This window comes from Coregonus clupeaformis, chromosome 12, assembly GCF_020615455.1.
Source record: "Coregonus clupeaformis isolate EN_2021a chromosome 12, ASM2061545v1, whole genome shotgun sequence".
Classification (NCBI taxonomy): Eukaryota; Metazoa; Chordata; class Actinopteri; order Salmoniformes; family Salmonidae; genus Coregonus; species Coregonus clupeaformis.
This window is the reverse complement of record NC_059203.1, coordinates 38,760,780-38,783,016: the sequence shown is the minus strand read 5'-3', so window position 1 is coordinate 38,783,016 and position 22,237 is coordinate 38,760,780.

Below are 22,237 nucleotides of genomic sequence, written 5' to 3'. Positions count from 1 at the left end.
GGCTGCAACCAATTCCCGCAGTACTGTAACCACTGTCACCCTACAAGTGTCACAATATACTGCGTCATCGGTTAAAAACCCGCCCCACCTAGTCCAATGGCAACACCAATGACTAGTGGGCAGATCACCAGAATACAGGCCATACTAATCTGTACTAGCAGATAGATGGTACCTCAATATCCTGTTACAATACTACCGACCACTAATGGAATAACACAAAGTGTCGCTCTACATTGTGTACACGGTAGGCCGCCTCACTCAATCAATGGAACCCCATAGATTAGTGGGCAGATCCCAGAACATGATTCATACTAATCTGAACAAGCAGATAGATGACGTCACATTCCGTCAAATTGTCATGACCGGTCTAATAGTATCGTAACCAAGTTACTACTATTATCCCCCATCATTCCGCCTCACTCCAGTGAATCACTGGTGGGCAGATCAATACATGCCCTCTACTGTACTGAACCTGTCAGTCAGGAGTCATGCAAAAAATATGTCCTTCTATCAGAAGCGGACCTGATAGAGACCCTGTCTCCACAGTCCTGCATTCCTCTCCTCCTAGCTCAAAGTCTCCCTTCAGCCACGCTGAGTACAGACTGAGCCAAAGAGTTAGAAGACATATCCAAGAGATAGAAACGGATAAATGGAGACGGTGTTGACCATGACGCCGCTCTACATATATCCTCTACCCCTGTTCCTATGAAAAGGGCAGTAGAAGCTGCTACTCCACGAGTGGAGTGAGCTCTGATACCCTGAGGCAATTGTCGCCCCGCTGCCTCATAAGCTGTGTGTCTCAATGAGACAGACGCTGTTTCGAAAGTGGTCTACCTAGTGCAGCAGCACCATGACACACAAACAGCTGAGGCGATGACCTAATCGCTGCTGTGCGCTCGACGTAACACGCCAAGGCGCGTACTGGGCACAGGCGATGGAGCCTTTCCTCACTCCTCCCTCTATGAGGAGGAGGAGAAAAAGCCCACAGCTCCACGGCCTGTGATCTATATGAACTCCTAATAACCTTCAGCACAAATGCCGGGTTAGGACGTAACACCGCTCTGCTCAGATCGCCATTAATGGCCAGGCAGTCGGGTCTCGTCGAAAGAGCACACAATTCACTAACACGCTTAGCCGTAGTCAAAGCGAGCAACAGTGTTGTCTTCAAAGACAGCATCTTGAGGGGTATTTGATTCAATGGCTCAAACGGCGACTTACATAGCGCTTCGAGTACCAAAGCCAAATCCCACTGAGGAAGCGTGGCTCTAGGTGTTGGCCTAAGCCGCCGCGTTCCTAATAGGAAACGTTTCACTAGAGGGTGGCTAAAGACATTGTCTCTGCCAAACCCCTCGTGACAAGCTGAAATCGCCGCTGCAAACACCTTAATGGTGGCGGGCGATCTCTGCTTGTCAAACATAAGCTGTAGGAAAGAGAGAATACTCTCAACCTGACAGCTCATGGGGTCTACACCTTGTGTGACACACCATTGTGAAAACACGTTCCATCTACTGGCATACATCTTAGAAGTGGAACTGGCACGTGAACCCTGTATGGTCCTGATCAACGCATCAGATAACCCACGGCGCTCTAGCCTGTCCCTCTCAGCAGCCAGGCCTTCAGTGGTTGGCCGATTATTGGCAACTGCCCTATCGTGCCCCCCGCCTGAGACAATGCGTCCTGTCGATGTGGAATTGGCCAAGGTGGCGCAATCAACATCTGACTCATCTCCGCAAACCAAGGAGCCCCTGGGCGATCGGGGGCTACCAGTATCACTGTACAGCCCTCCTGACCTCACCCTGGCTAACAGTGGAAGAATGCAGGACAGCGGAGGGAATGCATACAGAAGAACTCTCGGCCACGGGTGGTGCGCAAAGGCGTCTCTTCCTAGTGGCGGTTCTTCCTGTTCCCTCAGAGAGAACCATAGGGGACATTGCGCGTTCACACGTGACGCGAATAGATCCACCTCGGCTCTCCCGAACTGTTCCCAAATTTGGAGAACAATGTCCGGATGCAGACATCACTCGTCGTCTCGAGGACCCCCTCTTGACATGAGGTCTGCTCCTACGTTCAAGTAGCCCGGAATATGTGCTGCTCTCAATGAGCGAAGGTGCTCGTGAGCCCACAGCCACAATTCCTCTGCCGCCCGATGGAGAGCAGGAGACCTGACTCCTCCCTGGCGATTTATGTGGGCCACTGTGGTCCGGTTGTCTGACCAGACCAGCACATCGCGACCCCGAAGGGTACACGCGAAGTGGGTCAAAACCAGTCTAAACGTTTCCAACTCCAAGAGGTTGATGTGGCGACTCAAAAGAGGCCACACACCTCCTATCGCTTGGGTCTGACATGTCCCTTCCCATCCCGTCAGAGACGCATCTGTGAACACTGGGATGTAAGAGGACACTTTGCCTATCGGGACTCCGAGCGGGTTTCTCCAATAGTTCAGATCTGCACTGAGCGAGAGGGGAACCACCACCAACCGATGACGTTGACGCAATGGGTCTAGTCTTAGTTGGGCGAACCATCGCTGCATCCTGCGCATGTGCAGGAGTCCCAGCGGAACCACAGAGTGGGCTGACGACATGAGACCCAAGAGTGACATGATCGACAGTGCCGTCACCATGTGATCCGGACGACACTTCCTCAGGGCTAGCAACAAGGCTACCCTTCGGGGGTCCGAAATTCGAGCCCTCATCATTACAGTGTCTAGCTGTATCCCCAGGTAGACAATCTGATGACTGGGCCAGGGCGCGCTCTTTTTCCAATTCACAGCGAACCCCAGACGTGTGAGATGAATCACTGTCTGTGTTGTGTGAGTGATCGCCAGCTCTGCTGATGGGGCGAGAACCAGTAGGTCGTCTAGGTAGGCTAGTAGCCGTATTCCCTGACGACGCAACGGTTCCAATGCCGCCTCCACACACTTGGAAAACGTGCGAGGTGCCAGGGCGTACCCAAATGGCATCCTCGTGTATTCGTACGCCACCCCTTGAAAGGCGAATCGCAGAAACTTCCTGTGACGCGGCTGTACCGGCACATGAAAGTACGCGTCCTTTAGGTCTATGCTCGTACAAAAGTCTCCTTTCTGGACACATTCCAGCAGACATTTTGTCGTTAGCATTCGAAAGGGCCGTTTGGTTACGCTCTCGTTGAGAATGCGTAAATCCAATATTGGCCTTTCTGGGCACCAGGAAGTAGGGCGAATATAGCCCCTTGTTCCTTTGCTCCTGGGGAACCACTGTGACCGCCTCCTTCGCCAAAAGTTCCGTAATCTCTGAAACCAGAGCGGCCACTTTTTTGGGCGTTTTCATCACCGTCTCCACCACTCCCCTGAATGGGGGTGGGGTCCGATGGAATTGGAGAGCATAACCCTTCTGCAACGTCTGTTCTAGCCAGCGTGAGAGGGTGCAGCTTCGCTGCCACTGCCAGCAATACAGAGAAAGCGGCCGAGCGCGAAGCTGTGGTACATTCAGTAGGAAGGACCGGTATTCCTCTATGGCCCTTGCCGCCGCTGTTCCTCGACACTGAGGTGGTGGAACAGCCCAAGGCGGGCCTCCCATGAAAGGGAGAGGAAACATTAGTGCGTTCTGAACCCGAAGGGGGGGCAGAGACGTCAGTTAATCTCGTAACCATCGTATTCCTGCCCTCCGTGAACGCAACGCGGGTCTGAATTGCACTGACCGAGGCCACAGCCTGCGACAGGGCACCATCCCCAGCAAGCGATTGCGTCATCGTAGATGACTGCAATTCGCTATTAGAGCCCCTCACTACAATACTCCTAGGAGTCTGTAATATGAGGTCTCTATGAGGTAACACAAGGCAGTGCCTTGATACCTTCTTAACCTTCACCTTCTGTGTGTGTTCAACTCTGCACCTCTGGTGGGTTGAGTCACGCTCAGTGTGGTGAGTATTAGCGCGTTCTGTGAGAAATGGGGGCACCGGTACGTTGGTTATTCCCGTAACCTTCGTAGTCCGGCCCTCCGTGAACGCAGCATGGGTCTGAATCGCACTAACCGAGACCTTAGTCTGGTGGGTTGAGTCACGCTCAGTGTGGTGAGTATTAATTAGCGCGTTCTGTGAGAAATGGGGGCGCCGATACGTTGGTTATTCCCGTAACCTTCGTAGTCCGGCCCTCCGTGAACGCAGCATGGGTCTGAATCGCACTAACCGATACCTTAGTCTGCGATAGTGCGCCATCCCCAACTAGCGGCTGTGTCATCATGTCATCTGACTGAGACTGTAGCCTGCTATGAGAGGCACTCACTATAGCACTCCTTGGAGTCTGTAATGTGAGGTCTCTTTGAGATAAACCAAGACAGCGTCTTGGTGTCTTTCCTCCTTTCACCTCCTGTGTGCGTTCAGCTCTGCATCTCTGGTGGGCTGAACTACACTCAGTGTGGTGAGCATTGGCGCGTTCAGAAAGAAGTGGGGGCGCCGATACACTGGGCACCTTCGTGACTTCGTGAACGCAGCATGGGTCTGAATCGCACTAACGGAGACCTTAGTCTGTGATAGTGCGCCATCCCCAAATAGCGACTGCGTCATCATGTCAGAGTTTGACAGAGACTGCTGTCTGCTATGTGAAGGACTTCTTATACTTGAAGTGTTATGTGTACCTACTCTGAATGCCTGTTCAGCAATGCACCCTTGGTAGGCTGAACGGCGCTTAGAGTGGTAGGGTAGAGAGGGTGAGATTTGAACGCTCTCGGACGTATTATGGAAAAGGGGCTCTTTTTTGACAGAGTCAGGTGGAGCCAACTCTTTATTCATCACATCAACAAAAGCAATAACATCATCACCCATCCCTTCAACCGAAGAGTGGGGGGGAACAGTGGTCACGTTCGAGGAAGACGTGTCCTCCATTCGCTCCCCCGCGTCCCGTCATGTGCGCCTCCTCTTGTGGCCTCCCTTAGGGGCCCAAGTCGGCGTCCTCACCACCTCCCTCGCCGGCTGCAACGGGGCCACCGTGGCTGCTGGAGGGGCTGGGCCCGCTCTCCTGACTCCTGCGGCCGCCGACTGGCGCCGGATACACCGCCTCGCCGTATATCCTTGTCTACTCTGGGGGGCGGAAGTGGATGGTGACGGTGCAGGGCCTAACCTCCTTGCCAGTGGCAGGTGTCTGGCCAACTGCTTATTTTCTTCGTCCAGCTTCGAAAACCTCTCAGTCGCCTCTTTGACGGCGACTCCAAAGAGCCCGTCGTCAGAGAGGGGGGCGTTCAAAAGGGACGTCCTGTCCGCTTCCTTCATGGTTGTCAGGAACAACCAGAGGTGTCGCTCTGCGACCACCGAGGTGGCCATGGACCGCCCCGAGCAGACGGCCGATGCCTGTGTTAGGTGTAGGATGGCGCCAGAAATCCTGGACGCCTCCTCCACCTCCTCTGGCTCCAACTCTGTCTTACCCGTGGTTAAACGGGACAGAGCGGCTGCCAAGAGGGCAATGTTGTTAGCTGCTGCTACAGCTTGGACTCCCAAATTGAAGGACTTCTCTAACAGCTGTGCTGTGAGACAGTCCTTCTGAGATGGCAACATGGCTTTTCTGGAAGAGGGCCAGGGACTCGAACCCGGTACGAGATACGCTGCCATGGCGCTCTCTAACCTGGGGATTCCCTTGGCTTGGCCCTGGAACCTTCCCTCCACTCTAGTGAATGGGAGGTACAATTTAGCCGCCGAACGCGCCGCTAAAGGTGCCTCCCATGAGCCCTCAACGTATTTTGCCAATGAAGGCATGGCAGGAGCCAGTGGCTCTGCCGCTCTTCTTGGCCTGGAATAAGGGCCGCCCTCCATTAAATCAACCTCCGGTGCGGAGGGAACAGGGGGCAGCGGTATCTCCAGCCGTCTGGCAGCTCTCTCAATGAGACCCGGAAAGTCCGTCCTCAGAGACGCTGCGGCGAAGGACAGGGCTTCTGATTTCTCAGAGCCCGTGTCGTCATCACCATAGGAACTACAAGCCCTCTCGCTAACCAAAGGAAAGGGGGGCTTGAATATATGAGGGACGGGGTCTGACTGTTCCATAGGAATGTCAGCCTCTTCCTCATAGTCCCTATCATCCCCTGGGTCTGCGCCGTCAGATGACGCCTCTGAAGCAGAGGCTAGTATTGACAACACGTTCTCTAGGGGGATATCCTCCCTAAAAAACGCCCAGCGCTGCTTCCTCTCCTTTGTAGAAAGGAGGGCGCAGGAGGCGCAGTTAGGGGGACTGCAGACGCCCTCTTTGGCATGCTGGGACCCTAAACACACGAAACATAAGTCGTGGGAGTCGCCGGCCGCCATGGAGGAGCATCTGCATTGAGCTCTGAAAATAGCTTTTGGGGGTGGAAAATCTCCTGGTGCGCTCATTTTAGGACGACGTCGATGAACTGGAAATCGACAGCGTTTCTTCGTCCTGAGTCTTCTCTTCGTCTCTTCTTGGCTTCTTCAGTCTAGTCCAGTCACTGAAGATAAAGGGAGGCTGATTGAGGGGAGGCATCCCCTCTTATAGGGACACCTGTACTCCTATTGGCTGCAGGTGTGTGCATAATTTTGTCTCAGGCTGATGCTGCCTTAGGGCAGTGGGTAAACCAATAGGAGCAGAGCTCCCCTATGGGGCGGAGCTCCACGATATAGAACCTGCATTTATGTGTACGGCGGAACTTTAGGAGGCGGAGTCAAAGTGGTTTTCCAAAGTCATTTTTGATTCGTCCAAATAAATTCTATTTCGGCGCGCGGGCAACTGTTAATTCTCTGAGGGAGAGAGCGCAAAGATGAGAAGGAGAACCGGAGGTAAACTTTGTTAGCCCATGATGATGTTATTGACCTCACAGTAATCCAGATTCGAGTAATTTACATTTCAACATGTTGACTCAAAAGCTGCACTGACAGATAACTTAAAGCTAACTAACTAACGTGAGGGACTACCCAGTCTAGCTAGCAGTGCTGCTTCATTAGCAACATTGCACATTTTATGAGCATGGTTTTGACAGTACTGTAAAAAAGGACGTCTTGCTCCTCTCCTCTCTACCTAACTTCCCCTCACAGTCAGTTCAGTTTCCCTTAAATCCCGTTAGTTTGGCTGCTCAGCCTATCTATGTATCCCTCACCCATCAAAGCCCTGCAATTCCCAACCAATCAGAGCGCTTGGAAATGCGCATCTGGACACTGCACCCGCCACTCAGGTCAGAGTGTTATTGTCGTCCGAAGGGGGAAGACGCATGTTTCTGATGACTTTTTATTGTCGACTGAAAGTTGTGCGTGCATCGAAATAACCACAACAATAAGATTCCAAGTCATTCAGATTACCAAAATCATATAAACATCTTCAAAGGAAGGAAACAGCTGTGTGTGTGTGTGTGTGTGTGTGTGTGTGTGTGTGTGTGTGTGTGTGTGTGTGGTGGTAACTATCAAGAGTACAGTGATGGCCTTCAACATCATGTTATAACCGGACAGCACTATAGAGGACAGAACCAAACCAATCAGTTAGAAGTATATAGCGGGTGAGGGCATTCACAGCCGACCGCTCAGACGGGTGAGGGCATACCAGCCAACCGTTTTTACCTGGTCCTTCCAGCCGGATTTAGTGACCAATAGTTTTTTTTTACATGGTCCGTCATTTCTCCGGATTTAGCGACCAATAGTTTTTACAAGTACAGTTATTGATTATCTATCTGGACACTGAATCCAACTGCTGGAGCTCTGTTCACCACCCGACAAAGTATCACTAACTAACCAATTACTTTTGTTGGTGAAACCATAAGGAGAGGAAGTACAAAACCAACGACGCTAGACAGAGAGGAATATGCTTAAGCAAAAGGCAGTTTATTAAACACAGAGATAGCTGGTACTGCTCAAGCTACATGCATGGGCCCAATGCATGGACCCAATCAATTGCCTCTTATGGAGACAGTTGAGAAGGATAAAAAACAGAGTTTACAGCATTACTTTATACAATGTAACACAAAGGAAGGGGTCCTTCTTCTAGTCCTTTGATTGGTTCCCGAGGCGTAGGAGGCGGGTCTGCTCTGTCCAGAGCAGAAGCCCCATTGGTGCACGGCAGAGTCCTCTGCCCTTGGCACCCGACCAGTAGAAAGAAGTGCAGTTTTGTGTGTGTGCGTGTGCAGTTTTGTGTGTGTGCGTCCTCAGAGCAAAGAACTCGTGAGGCATGAGAATGAGTGTGCGTATGCATGGAGATGTGTGTGTGAATGTGTATGTCTCAAGGGAAAAACTCGTGGGGAGCAACCAGATTGTGGCCTGTGGCGTGGGTGTTGTCCTTGAGAAGATATGGTCCTCTGTCCATTGTTCTTGCATAGGAACATCATTGATTGAAAACAAGCTCCTAACATTAAAATGGGTCATGCACAAGATTTTAGTCAGACCAAGCTATAACATTTTATATTTACTACGACACTTTCTAATCAAGTACTGTCCAAATATGCAAAAAAAATACAAATAAAGATAGCTAGCTAACTTAGGCTAAGATGACGTTAGCTACTTTTGGTAACGTCAGCTCAATTAGCTAGCTGTTGAAAAAACAGCTGGATAGCGGTTACAGTGGTGTAAAGTACTTAAGTAAAAATACTTTTAAGTACACAAAAAAATAAATAATGCATGCATGACTGTAAGTCGCTTTGGATAAAAGCGTCTGCTAAATGGCATATTATATTATATATTATATAAGTACTACTTAAGTCGGTTTTTTGGGGTATCTGTACTTTACTTTACTATTTATATTTTTGACAACTTTTACTTTTACTTCACTACATTCCTAAAGAAAATATTGTACTTTGTACTCTATACGTTTTCCCTGTCAACCAAAAGTACTCATTACAGTTTGAATGCAGGACAGGAAAATTGCCAAATACACACACTTATCTAGAGAACACGTGGTCATCCCTACTGCCTCTGGTCTGCCAGACTCACTAAACACAAATGCATCTTTTGTAAATAATGTCTGAGTGTTGGAGTGTGCCACTGGCTTAGGATCCCAATGACCCAAGACAGAATGCATCATGACAATTGACAAAGATATACATAATAACACGCTTGGGAAAGAGTGAAGTCATAGACAGGTTTGCACCTACAGTTTAATTTGATTTAATTTCTAATCTTTATGGATGGACTAACATCCTAGTACTGTGTAATATAACTCGCAAACATTGTGAATATTTAGTTGGAGAAAGGATTGTATGCTGGTATGTATATGTGTGTGAAATTATGAAGTGTTGTTACTACAGGGGTGTAGGCGGGGGTGTATTTGTTTTTGTGTAATTGTCTAGGTAGAAATATTGCCCTGTAGCTAATTGACCTTAGAATCTGTGATTTATTACCACACATATTATAAAATCATGATTTTCAAGCGTGTTTGGTGCCTGCGTTTGTACATATTATCTGTAAAAGTTCTGCGCACAGCGCATGGAATAAAGCAGTGAGATAAGCAACATAGCGTTTTGTTTCTGTAAAATGTTCACTGCTAGTGTGCGAGGCCAAGATTGTAGGGTGCTTGTCTTCAGGGCTGAGCCCCGGATGTTCTGAATGTCTAGTGACCTCCCTCCCTGGTGTGTAGTCCTCCCACTACAACTAGTGAAACCATGCAGTTAATAGAGCCCCACTGTGGAGTTGTCATAATACCCATAAAAACTAGCAGTCAAACAGGGAAAGGGATCCAATCGTTTTTCCACCATTCATTTTTCCCATAGGGAATTTTAGAAACACTTAAAATAAGGGCAGTGTTTCGTGTAGGATTACATTGGCGTGACGTTTTGATAACCATGTAAATGTCCCTTAGACAAGGTCACTTTTAGCAATATATTCAGCTCTATTTACTCTCAGATTTGAAAATACTAATTAGTATAAAAGTAGACATCTTGCAAGACTACTAATCCCTGCAAGCTCCTGCACGTCATGTCTAGCAGACAGCTTTGCTAACAGGTATTGTGTCAATTTAAAACTTGCACAACACAGTTCACAGAATTGTCCATTTAAAGAAATGTAGCCATTTTATTCATTACTACATTTAGCTAACATTAGATAGTTAATCCAGAGATTCTTACCTTTGCCTCGATTCGGCAGTCTCGTCCAGATCATCATGTCGTTTGTAGTTCTTTATGATAGCCACATTAGCAGCCAATTAGCATTTCATTTTTGGGAAATATATTGATAGAAATCACATTCTAGAGATATTTACACAGTTATCAAAACAACAGGCCAGGGTAAGCCTACACGAAAACATAGCCTTTATTTTAAGTGTTTCTAAAATCCCCTTTGGGAAAAATGAATGGTGGGAAAACGATTGGAACCATTTCCTTGTTTGACCGCTAGGTTTTATGGGTATTATGACTCATACTGTTGTACACTATTAGACTACAGATTAAATAAGCAATGATGAACTTCACAGGGTTGGTGAAAGTGCACGGTGATCTTGATGCTCCTTTCCAATAAATATCGAGGGTCTTATTCTGGTGACATGATGATCGATGCTTGACTGCCGTTTGACAAATAAAAATATTCTCCATTATCCATAATAATCTCATCATGTAGACTAGCCTACCCACACAGCCTACCCCGCACTGTATCAGCGAGCTGTTGGCTAGAGCTCACGTGCCAAGACCAGTGTAGGCACATTTGCTATTTAACGCAACAGTTTTTGTGACAAAACTATCAGTAGAGTTGAAAATGCGATGGAAACACATTGAACTTGAAACATTGAAAGTTCAGCGAAAAAGTACATTTTGTGTGCACTACATCACGCACTGATTTATATCTTCAACAAGTCGTTTGGAGGAAACACCACTGGTGGGGAAATATGCATATTTTCTTAATGCATATTTTAGAATATTCGCATGAAAATCTGTCGCCAATTGGATGGAAAACTAACTACTCACTCGATTAGCCATGTCAACTAATCATTTTTAGATTGATAAATTAGTCTATTGCCGAATACTGACCAGGCACGCAGGGCACGTACCCAGGGGCTCTGACCTCCAGGGGGCCCCATTGAGTTTGTTAGTTACTCTCACTCAGATACCATATTAACATGGTTTAAGTCATGGCAAAATGTGTAGAATTGCTGGAAATTCATTTACAAATTCAGTAGCATGTATTCATGGATGCCAAGGGAAGCCAGGCATCCCCAAAAAAGACAAAAAAAGACAAAGAAAAAAAACATAAAATACTTTATCTTTCGGCTCTGTGTTTCATAATTTACTTTAATTTCTTCAATTTGCAAGAGACTGAATGTATCTCACCGGAGAAAGCATCCAAGCGAGTGAAACAGTGCCCCTCTGTATGTGTAGCCCATCTATCTGATGCTGTCTGGTCAAAAAAAGCATTACATTGTTGCCGCCCGTAGCATTGAATGCAAGGGAAGCCATCGAGCATTTGGCCTCCCTTGATAAAAAAAAGTATAAAATAATAGCCAATCAGCATTGAGCTAAACATAAACTGAGTGACCTCAACTGTGAATGGTCCTGGCGCACCCAAAAAAAAGTTAAGGAACCCAGTTGGGATTTGGCTTCACACCAATCACATCAAAAGCCAAATGTCATTTACAGAAAAAACTTGAATTGTTGCATCTCGCTGTGTTGTTGTCCTCCGGTGGCTAGCTAGCTAGCTAAAATTGGCCTTTTCCTAAATTAGCCATGGATGGAGATAGGGATTTGGACTTGTGGTTTTACTTAATTCTCCGTACTGGCCAATGATTATAACGGCGATTCTGGTCAAACCATAAATTCATACATTGCCTGAGAGGATGGATGTTCAATATGTAGAGCTAGATGTACAGTTGAAATCGGAAGTTTACATACACCTTAGCCAAATACATTTCAACTCAGTTTTTCACAATTCCTGACATTTAATCCTAGTAAACATTCCCTGTCTTAGGTCAGTTAGGTTCACCACTTTGTTTTAAGAATGTGAAATCTCAGAATAATAGTAGAGAGAATGATTTATTTCAGCTTTTATTTATTTAATCACATTCCCAGTGGGTCAGAAGTTTACATACACTCAATTAGTATTTGGTAGCATTGCCTTTAAATTGTTTAACTTGGGTCAAACGTTTCGGGTAGCCTTCCACAAGCTTCCCACAATAAGTTGGGTGAATTGAAGGTCCTCAAGAACACAGTGGCCTCCATCATTCTTAAATGGAAGAAGTTTGTAACCACCAAGACTCTTCATAGAGCTGGCCGCCCGGCCAAACTGAGCAATCGGGAAAGAAGGGCCTTGGTCAGAGAGGTGACCAAGAACCCAATGTTCACTCTGACAGAGCTCTAGAGTTCCTCTGTGGAGATGGGAGAACCTTCCAGAAGGACAACCATCTCTGCAGCACTCCACCAATCAGGCCTTTATGGTAGAGTGGCCAGACGGAAGCCACTCCTCAGTAAAAGGCACATGACAGCCCGCTTGGAGTTTGCCAAAAGGCACCTAAAGACTCTCAGACCTTGAGAAACAAGATTCTCTGGTCTGCTGAAACCAAGATTGAACTCTTTGGCCTGAATGCCAAGCGTCACGTCTGGAGGAAACCTGGCACCATCCCTACGGTGAAGCATGGTGGTGGCAGCATCATGCTGTGGGGATGTTTTTCAGCGGCAGGGACTGGGAGACTAGTCAGCATCGAGGCAAAGATGAACGGAGCAACATACAGAGAGATCCTTAATGAAAACCTGCTCCAGAGCGCTCGGGACCTCAGACTGGGGCGAAGGTTCACCTTCCAACAAGACAATGACCCTAAGCACACAGCCAAGAAAACGCAGGAGTGACTTCGGGACAAGTCTCTGAATGTCCTTGAGTGGCCAAGCCAGAGCCCAGGCTTGAACCCGATCAAACATCTCTGGAGAGACCTGAAAATAGCTGTGCAGCGAAGCTCCCCATCCAACCTGATCTGCAGAGAATAATGGGAGTAACTCCCCAAATACAGGTGTGCCAAGCTTGTAGCGTCATACCCAAGAAGACTCAAGGCTGTAATCGCTGCCAAAGGTGCTTCAACAAAGTACTGAGTAAAGGGTCTGAATACTTATGTAAATGTGATATTTCAGTTTTTTTAATTTATTAAATTGGCAAATATTTCTAAAAACCTGTTTTTTCTTTGTCATTATGGTAATGTCTGTAGATTGATGAGAAAAAAATTAATAATTTTAGAATAAGGCTGTAACAAAATGTGGAAACAGTCAAGGGGTCTGAATACTTTCCAAAGGCACTTGTTACGAACCCCGTGGCTTTTAAACGTCTAGGGTGACGGACATGAGACCCGTAACATAAATTCATGCAAATTATAAGTGTAGTATGGAACAGTGAGAACAAATAGGACACAACTACCATGAACTACCGTCAAACACACATGGTTTATTTCAGAACACACGGTAAGGGTTTGGGAAAAAGGGCTGAGCAGGACCCAAGAAATGAAACAATAGTGTAAAACCCCCTAAACTGATCTTGCCTGCCTCAAGAACCGCTAGGCTACTGCTACCATACAAAAATACAGTGGGTGGTCCGCTCAGGTCTAACTGGTGTTTATAGACAGATTTCTTCCTACGGGTAATGTACGCCCAAGGGCATCTAGCTTAAACTCCCCTTTTCCCAGAAACACACAAAGCTACTAAACAGGGTAATCAGCAATTAAATAAGTACACAGGATACAACAGTATCCACACTCAGGTAAAGAAATATATTCTAATAAAGTTACCTATAGGGTAACCAACAACTTAGTGAGTACACACTACACAGGACACCACCGTGTCCACACTCACATAAAGAAATAGCTTCTAACAAAGTTACCAATAGGGTAACCAACAACTTAGTGAGTACACAACACACAGGACACCACCGTGTCCATACTCACATATGGAAAAAGTCTCTCTCTTGCAACAAACACAAGTCTGGTTTTTATAAAATGGGATGTGTGATTGAACAAACAAGTAACAGGTGGTGCAATTCACAGGAATGTTCACTGATTGGTCCAATCAGCAGACACCTCAACGACCACCAATCAGGAACATACAGGACACCTGTGATTAGGGCAGAAAGAGTAGAAACACACAAAAACACAGGATACCTGTATCCGTAACACTCCCACCCTTAAAAGAGCAAACCACAATGGTTTGCGACACACGTACTATCACAACACCCAAATTTCTATAATCATCCTGCCGGGATAACAAAAAAAACCTAGATCATCAAACACGAGACAAAGCATCTGCCATCACATTATCTAACCCCCTTTTTGTGGCGGATCTCCAAATTATAATTTTGCACGACAAGTGCCCAACGCATAAGGCGTTGGTTCTGGTTGTACATCCGGTGGAGAAAAACTAAGGGGTTATGGTCAGTATACACTACCACTGGTAATGCACTGGAACCAACATAAACTTCAAAGTACTGCAGAGCTAACAACAAAGCTAGAGCTTCTTGTTCAATGGTGGAATAGTTTGTCTGACATTTGCTAAATTTCCGTGAAAAATAACAGACAGGATGGTCCACTCCACTCTGGTCTTGCTGCAGTAGAACAGCACCAGCACCTCTGGCACTTGCATCTACCTCCAGTTTAAACGGCCGCTCAAAATCTGGCGCAGCAAGAACAGGAGTACTACACAAGAGTGCTTTAGCAGTGTTGAAAGCAGTACAACAATCTTCAGACCATACAAATTTTCTCGCCGGACTGAGCAAATCCGTTAATGGAGCAACTACCGCAGAGAAATTTTTACAGAAACTACGGTAGTAGCCAACCATCCCTAAAAAACGGCGTAGCTCTCTTCTGGTGGTAGGTGCGGGAAATGCGTTTATAGCGGAGACCTTGGCACCTACAGGGCGCACCTGACCATGGCCGACCTGTTTACCAAGATACGTAACAGTGGCCTTCCCAAACTCGCACTTTGCTAAGTTCAGGGTTAGAGAAGCGGTTGCTAGACGTTCACACACTACCCTTAGAGCGTTAACATGATCAGACCACTCAGTTGAATAAATTACCAGATCATCAAGGTAAGCACTACAATTAGGAACTCCAGCCAATACTGTGTTAACCAGGCGTTGGAAAGTGGCTGGTGCGTTCCGCATCCCAAATGCCATGACAGCATATTGTAGGAAGTGATCTGGGGTCACAAAGGCAGAGATGTCTGAGGCACGTGGGGTTAACGGCACCTGCCAGTAACCTTTTAGAAGATCTAGTTTGGTTACATAAGTAGCAGCACCAACAGTATCAATACAGTCATCCAGTCTGGGTAACGGGAACGAGTCGGGCACTGTGACAGCATTGACTTTCCGATAGTCCGTACATAATCTGGATGTCCCATCAGGTTTAGGAACCAGAATGCACGGAGAACTCCAAGGACTTGAACTTGGCATAGCCAGGTTATTCTCCAGCAAATAACCGACCTCACCCCTCATTATCTTTCTCTTAGCGACGTTGACACGATAAGGATGTTGCTTGATAGGTGCAGCGTTTCCAACATTAATGTCATGTTCTAACACATTAGTACATGTAGGAACATCATTAAAAAGACATGGAAAGCTGTGTAATAGTCTCACAATATCATTTGACTGTCTGTCCGCTAAATGAATTAGGCTAGACGGGAGAGACAGCAGCATCTCCGAATTGGGCAATCTACCACACTGCTGCTGAGTATTGCGCAACTCCAAACCATCTCCGTCCACATCATTAACATGACCTCCCACTACAGCCGTAGCAGCAATAGAGACAGCCGACTCGGCCAGTTTCTCTGGACTGTCTACCTGAGTGACGGGTCTGGTGTGGTATGTCTTCAACATGTTAACGTGGCACACACGAGATTGGCGTTTTCTATCAGGAGTCTGTATCACATAGTCAGTTTCAGTTAGTTTCTTTTCAATGACATAAGGACCAGAGAAACGTGCTGACAATGACGCTCCTGGCACAGGCAACAACACAAGAACTCGGTCACCTGGCTGCAGTGAACGAGAAACAGCCTGTGTGTCATAGTGTCGTTTCATCCGTTTCTGTGAGGAAGACAGCGCTTCCTTTGCTAGAGCACAGGCCGCATGTAGGCGCTCACGAAAGCGACTAACGTAGTCCAACACATTTTCTTTCACACACAACTCTTGTGACAAAAACTGATCCTTAAGGACTTTCATAGGTCCTCTCATGGTGTGTCCAAACACCAGTTCAGCTGGGCTGAACCCTAGGGATTCCTGTACTGTCTCACGGACAGCAAACAACACTAGAGGAACTCCCTCATCCCAATCTTTCTCAGATTCCAAGCAATATTTACGGAGCATAGACTTCAGGGTCTGATGCCAACGTTCAAGCGCACCCTGAGACTCTGGGTGATATGCGCTTGACACACGGTGTGTAACTGACAAGGATTTTAACACTTGTTTGAAAAGTTTAGAAAGGAAATTCGTACTCTGATCAGTTTGTATCACCTTAGGTAATCCAAAAGTTGAGAAGAATTTGATCAACGCTTTACTCACCACCGGAGCAGTAATCCTTCGCAGAGGAATGGCCTCTGGGTACCTGGTGGCCACACACATAATTGTCAACATAAACTGGTTACCAGATTTTGTTTTTGGTAATGGTCCAACACAATCAACCATCACATGCTCGAATGGTTCACCTATGGCCGGTATGGGACAAAGAGGCGCGGGGAAAATAACCTGGTTCGGTTTCCCAACTACTTGACAGGTGTGGCAAGTCCGACAGAACTGAGCCACATCTTGTTTTAAGCCAGGCCAAAAGAAATGTCGCAAAACTCGATCATAAGTCTTGGTGACTCCCAGATGTCCGGACCACTGGTGATCATGAGCGAGGGATAAAACATTTTGTCGAAAGGCTGTAGGAATCACTATTTGGTAAACAGCATTCCAATCTCCGCCAGCGTCAACATGGGATGTCCATTTACGCATGAGGAGATTACCATCAATGAAGTATGCCATGTTTTTCTTCTTTAGCTCCTCCTCTGAGACAACACCAGAAAAACATTTAGCCAGGCTAATGTCAACCTGTTGGTTAGCGATCAGCTGCTCACGAGTAACTGGTAACTGGTAACTGTATTGCCTCCGCAACAAGTTCCACATCCTTCTTCCTTTCTCTGGGCTGTTGGTCAGACTGCATCAGCTTACCAGAGGTAGCACCCGAACTATCCTCTGGGTCACACTCTCTGAATAGAATCGTGTCTGACAAATCTATCACTTCACCCACTTGTCGTGCTTGAGCACGTGTGACAGCACAAGCGGGGAACACATCTGGATAACCCTGTGCCAGCTCCTCAGAGAGAGACTGGTCACTTTTATCCAATACCTCCAATATGGGGATTACCTTTCCTCCGGCAATATCGTTGCCCATTATAAATGTCACCCCTTTTACTGGCAACATAGGACGTACGCCAACTCTGAACAATCCACTGACTAACTCAGAGTGTACGTTCACAAAGTGCAATGGTACTGGGACGAAACCCATTTCAATTCCTTGTACTAACACACTGGAACCACAATATGTATTATTAGACAAGGGCAACACATCAGCTAGTATGAACGACTGCGCCGCACCAGTATCTCTGAGGATTCTAACTGGACGCTGAGACGCTTCGTCATCCGATATAGAAACAAACCCCTCAAAAATAAACGGTTCATAACTGTGATCTAGGACAGGGACTTTCAAACCACATTCACTATGAGGCTTCTGTCTTGATTCCGGCCTTACAACCATACGAATCAGCCCAACACCCGTTGGCGGCCTGGCGTGCTGAGGCATCCCCGGCTTGCGTTTAAGCAAAAAGCAATCACTAACCAAATGTCCCACCTTATGACAATAGAAACAGTGACGCACATCTTTTGGGCGTGCTGGATGTACTGCTGGTCGACTAGGACTAGAAGTTAGCAACTCCGCAGCCCTGCTCTCCGTACGAGCCGAAAACACGCTCTTATGCGTCAACACAAACTCGTCTGCCAATACAGACGCTTCCGACAGTGAGGATACTTTCTGTTCGTTCAGATAAACTACAATGCGTTCGGTAAACAATTTTTAAACTCTTCTAACAAGATTAACTCCCGTAGAGAGTTAAAATCAGTTACCTTACTAGCACTGTGCCATTTGTCAAACAGATTTCCTTTGTCTCTAGCAAACTCCACATACGTCTGAGTAGGAGACTTTTTATGAGACCTAAATCTCTGTCGATATGCCTCAGGAACAAGCTCATAGGCCCGAAGAACAGTAGCTTTGACCACTTCATAATTCAAACTGTCTTCAAGAGGTAGCGCTGCCAGAACCTCTTGGGCTTTACCTGTTAGCTTACACTGAAGTAATAGGCACCATACCTCGTCGGGCCATTTCAATGCTACCGCTATACGTTCAAAAACACTGAAATAGGAATCAACCTCTGACTCCCTGAACACAGGTACCAAGGTGATCTGCCTACTAATATCAAACGTAGCAGATGACACAGCTGGTGAGGATGGCTCACTAGCAGGCATAGTATTAGCAGAGACTAACCTCGCTGTTTCTGCCTCTAGTTCCATTCTACGCATCTCCAGTTCTTGATCAAGCCTACGCATCTCCAGTTCCATCTTACGCGTCTCCTGTTCTGCCTCTAGCTTACGCGTCTCCTGTTCTGCCTCTAGCTTACGCATCTCCTGTTCTGCCTCTAGCTTACGCGTCTCCTGTTCTGCCTCTAGTTTACGCATCTCCAGCTTGTCTTGCCTGATTTGTGCCCGCTCTTCCGCCTCCATTTGGAGCCGTGTCGAGCGGACATCGATCCTGGCATCACTGTCAGTCAGTGGGGAGAGTGGGTCATAACGGGGCAATGTGGCTGGAGCCTTAGCCTCGTCCTCAGACACTGATGGGCTTACAGGAACAGCAACCACATCCCCTACAGGAGCAGCAGACTCAGGCGGCGGTAACTCAAGCACTCGCTCGTTTAACAATATCGCTAACACTACTTCCCTAACTTCTGCTTTCACTAAACCCCTCGGTATGGGTACAGAAAAGTGGTCAGCCAAAGCCTGTAGATCCACTCTACGACAATTCTCAAAAATCTCCCACGTAGGGTTTTCCAAAAATGCTTCCAAATCAAAAGTAGCCATCCTACTAGCAACACGAGCCGTCGACTACTGAACATACAAAAAAAACAGGTAGTTACAGCTGCCAAGCTCAACACTGAACCAGACACTTACTAATTTGCACGAGTAGCATGGGATAGATAGGATCCCGGACGAGCCCCCACTTTATGTTACGAACCCCGTGGCTTTTAAACGTCTAGGGTGACGGACATGAGACCCGTAACATAAATTCATGCAAATTATAAGTGTAGTATGGAACAGTGAGAACAAATAGGACACAACTACCATGAACTACCGTCAAACACACATGGTTTATTTCAGAACACACGGTAAGGGTTTGGGAAAAAGGGCTGAGCAGGACCCAAGAAATGAAACAATAGTGTAAAACCCCCTAAACTGATCTTGCCTGCCTCAAGAACCGCTAGGCTACTGCTACCATACAAAAATACAGTGGGTGGTCCGCTCAGGTCTAACTGGTGTTTATAGACAGATTTCTTCCTACGGGTAATGTACGCCCAAGGGCATCTAGCTTAAACTCCCCTTTTCCCAGAAACACACAAAGCTACTAAACAGGGTAATCAGCAATTAAATAAGTACACAGGATACAACAGTATCCACACTCAGGTAAAGAAATATATTCTAATAAAGTTACCTATAGGGTAACCAACAACTTAGTGAGTACACACTACACAGGACACCACCGTGTCCACACTCACATAAAGAAATAGCTTCTAACAAAGTTACCAATAGGGTAACCAACAACTTAGTGAGTACACAACACACAGGACACCACCGTGTCCATACTCACATATGGAAAAAGTCTCTCTCTTGCAACAAACACAAGTCTGGTTTTTATAAAATGGGATGTGTGATTGAACAAACAAGTAACAGGTGGTGCAATTCACAGGAATGTTCACTGATTGGTCCAATCAGCAGACACCTCAACGACCACCAATCAGGAACATACAGGACACCTGTGATTAGGGCAGAAAGAGTAGAAACACACAAAAACACAGGATACCTGTATCCGTAACAGCACTGTATATGCAAAAGTATGTGGACCCTTCAAATTAGTGGATTTGGCTATTTCAGCCACACCCGTTGCTGACAGGTGTATAAAATTGAGCACACAGCCATGCAAACTCCATAGACAAACATTGTCAGTAGAATGGCCTTACTGGCCTCCTGAGTGGCGCAGCTGTCTAAGGCACTGCATCGCAGTGCTTGAGGCGTCACTACAGACCCGGGTTCGATCCCAGGCTGTGTCACAGCCGGCCGTGACCGGGAGACCCATGAGGCGGCGCACAATTGGTCCAACTTCGTCCGGGTTAGGGGAGGGTTTGGCCGGCCGGGATTTCCTTGTCCCATCGCGCGCTAGCGACTCTTTGTGGTGGGCCGAGCACCTGCAAGCTGACTACGGTCTCCAGCTGGACGGTGTTTCCTCCGACACATTGGTGTGGCTGGCTTCCGGGCTAAGCGAGCAGTGTGTCAAGAAGCAGTGCGGCTTGGCAGGGTCGTGTTTCGGAGGACGCATGGCTCTCGACCTTCGCCTCTCCCGAGTCCGTAGGGGAGATGCAGCGATGGGACAAGACTGTAACTACCAATTGGATATCACGAAATTGGGGAGAAAAAGGGGTAAAAAAAAATTAAAAGAATAAAAAGAATAGCCTTACTGAAGAGCTCAGTGACTTTCAACGTGGCTCCGTCATAGGATGCCACCTTTCCAATAAGTCAGTTTGTAACATTTCTGCCCTGCTAGAGCTGCCCCGGTCAACTGTAAGTGCTGTTATTGTGAAGTGGAAATGGCTAGGAGCAACAACGGCTCAGCTGTGAAGTGGTAGAACGACACCGCCGAGTGCTGAAGCGCGTAGCGCGTAAGAATCGTCTGTCCTCGGTTGCAACACTCCCTATTGAGTTCACAAGCCTAAGATCACCATGCGCAATGCCAAGTGTCGGCTAGAGTGGTGTAAAGCTCGCCACTATTGGACTCTGGAGCAGTGGAAATGCGTTCTCTGGAGTGATGAATCACACTTTATCGTCTGGCAGTCCGACGGACGAATCTGGGTTTGGCGGATGCCAGGAGAATGCTACCTGCCCGAATGCATAGTGCCAACTGTAAAGATTGGTGGAGGAGGAATAATGTTCTGGGGCTGTTTTTCATGGTTTGGGCTAGACCCCTTAGTTCCAGTGAAGGGAAATCTTAACGCTACCGCATACAATGATATTCTAGACGATTCTGTGCTTCCAACTTTCCTGTTTCAGCATGACAATGCCTCCGTGCACAAAGCGAGGTCCATACAGAAATAGTTTGTCGAGATCGGTGTGGAAGGCCTGCACAGAGCCCTGACCTCAACCCCATCGAACACCTTTGGGATGAATTGGAAGGCCGACTGCGAGCCAGGTCTAAACGCCCAACATCAGTGCCCGACTTCACTAATGCTCTTGTGGCTGAATGGAAGCAAGCCCCCGCAGCAATGTTCCAACATCTAGTGGAAAGCCTTCCCAGAAGAGTGGAGGCTATTATAGCAGCAAAGGGGGGACCAACTCCATATTAATGCCCATGATTTTGGAATGAGATGTTTGACGAGCAGGAGTCCACATACTTTTGGTAATGTAGTGTATTTCACGGTGGCAAGGTATATGAACTAACAGGTTATAGAGCAAAAAACACTATTATCACAACACATACAGTGGGGGAAAAAAGTATTTAGTCAGCCACCAATTGTGCAAGTTCTCCCACTTAAAAAGATGAGAGAGGCCTGTAATTTGACAGACAAAATGAGAAAAAAAATTCCAGAAAATCACATTGTAGGATTTTTAATGAATTTATTTGCAAATTATGGTGGAAAATAAGTATTTGGTCAATAACAAAAGTTTCTCAATACTTTGTTATATACCCTTTGTTGGCAATGACACAGGTCAAACGTTTTCTGTAAGTCTTCACAAGGTTTTCACACACTGTTGCTGGTATTTTGGCCCATTCCTCCATGCAGATCTCCTCTAGAGCAGTGATGTTTTGGGGCTGTCGCTGGGCAACACAGACTTTCAACTCCCCTCCAAAGATTTTCTATGGGGTTGAGATCTGGAGACTGGCTAGGCCACTCCAGGACCTTGAAATGCTTCTTATGAAGCCACTCCTTCGTTGCCCGGGCGGTGTGTTTGGGATCATTGTCATGCTGAAAGACCCAGCCACGTTTCATCTTCAATGCCCTTGCTGATGGAAGGAGGTTTTCACTCAAAATCTCACAATACA